The sequence below is a fragment of the Corylus avellana genome, chromosome 3 (genome assembly GCF_965113065.1).
Source record: "Corylus avellana chromosome 3, dhCorAvel1.hap1.2, whole genome shotgun sequence".
Classification (NCBI taxonomy): domain Eukaryota; kingdom Viridiplantae; phylum Streptophyta; class Magnoliopsida; order Fagales; family Betulaceae; genus Corylus; species Corylus avellana.
The window spans coordinates 14076955-14079013 of record NC_142492.1 but is presented as its reverse complement, the minus strand read 5'-3'; the positions used below and the strand labels follow the sequence as shown (position 1 = coordinate 14079013).

General features: G+C 43.8%; 1 pseudogene; it reads left to right on the top strand.

The window, feature by feature from the left end:
- LOC132175522 (hydroquinone glucosyltransferase pseudogene) lies at nucleotides 1-1686 on the top strand (annotated as a pseudogene).
- Nucleotides 1687-2059: the final 373 nt, after the last annotated feature.

The window sequence follows — 2059 nt, the reverse complement described above, 5'->3', positions numbered from 1 at the left end:
AATCCTTCTAAGGAAGCATATATTGTTTTCCCTCACCTTGAACTTCAAAATCCTTCTAAAAATCCTTTGTTTTCCCTCTCATTGAACAACTAAACCATGGCCACCAAGCAACACACCCAACAGGAAACACCCCACGTAGCCATTGTGTCCACACCAGGGATGGGCCATCTCATCCCACTCGTTGAGCTCGCAAAGCAACTCCTCGTCCACCACAATTTCCTGGTCACCATACTCATCGCCACAGATGGTTCACCCATTAAACCTCAAAAAGCCCTCCTTGAAGCCCTACCCAAACCCATATCCTCCATATTTCTTCCTCCCGTGAGCCTTGATGACCTCCCCGAGGACGTCAAGATCGAGTCCCGGATCGCACTCACCTTGACACGGTCCCTCCCTGCCCTACGAGAATCTTTCAAGGTCTTAGCCGAGTCAACTCAGCTGGTGGCCTTGGTGGTTGATTTATTTGGTACGGACGCCTTCGATGTGGCTAAAGAATTCGGTGTTTCTTCCTACATTTTTTTCGCTCCACCCGCGATGGTTTTGTCTATGATCTTTTACTTACCAGAGCTTGATGAAACTTACTCTTGTGAGTATAGAGACTTGCCTGAACCGGTCAAATTACCTGGTTGTGTGCCGATCCATGGGTCCGATCTGGCGGATCCCTTTCAAGATAGAAAGAATGAGTCCTATAAAGGGATTCTACGCATAGCCAAGCGATACCCTCTTGCTGCAGGAATTATGGTTAATAGCTTTCTGGAGTTAGAACCGGGTTGTTTTAAAGCTTTGATGGAAGGAAAAGAGGGCTGGCCACCTGTTTACCCAGTTGGACCGCTTGTTCAGTTCGGTTCAGACCATGGGGTTGAAGGTTCCGAGTGTCTGAGGTGGTTGGATAAGCAGCCAAATAATTCAGTGTTATTCGTTTCATTTGGTAGCGGTGGGACGCTTTCACAAGAGCAGCTATATGAATTGGCCTCAGGACTTCAAATGAGTGGGCAGAGATTTCTTTGGGTTGTTAGAAGCCCAAATGAGAAAGCTGCCAATGCCGCTTACTTCAGCGGACAAAGCACTAATGATCCTTTTCCTTTTCTTCCTGACGGGTTCTTGGAGAGGACAAAAGGAGTGGGCCTAGTGGTGCCCTCCTGGGCTCCACAGGTGCAGATCCTAAAGCATGCCTCAACCGGGGGTTTCCTGACCCACTGTGGGTGGAATTCAACCCTGGAGAGCATTGTGCACGGCGTGCCGTTGATTGCTTGGCCACTATATGCTGAGCAAAGAATGAACTCTGTACTGCTAGCTGATGATTTGAAGGTTGCTTTGAGGGTCAAAGTCAATGACAAAGGCCTGGTGGGACACAAAGATATTGCAAGCTACGCAAGAGGGGTAATCCAGGGAGAAGAAGGAAAATTGCTAAAGAGCAAAATGAAAGAAGTAAAGAATGCAGCTGAAAGGGCTCTGAGCCAAGAAGGATCGTCAACAAAATCACTAGCCAATGTGGCTCAGATATGGAAGAGTAGCAAAGAGGAATAATAACAAGTAAATGTGGTTTCTTTCTCGCTTTCTTGATTTCCTTTATGAATGCTTTCTTTCGATTGTCAAAATGCGACTACGTTTTGTCTTTGCGACAACTAGATTCTATAAATATAAAATGCAAGGAATGGCACATGGAGGCTCTTGCGATGCTTCTTTCGCAAGTGGTCCATGCTCTGACAAGTGTATAGTAGGATGGATGGAAATATGAACCAGACACGTGTAATTTGTTCCCATATTTGATTAAAGTCATTTATGGAGAGTGATGTCCTTGCCCAAGCCATGATAGTGAAATGGAGAGTTTTCGATTCCAACAAATTGGGAGATTTGAGCTTGGATGGGAGAGATTAAAAGCATGTTTAAGATTGTGTTAAGATTGTATTTAAAATATATAACTTTTAAGTTAAAAATAGTTTTTGGGCAAACGTCTCATTTTTTAGTTTTTACTAAAAATGTATTTTGGCTATATTTAAAGTAAAAAAGATCAAATAAGTACTTTTGAAAAAAATTTCTAACTGTTTGTTTGGCATAA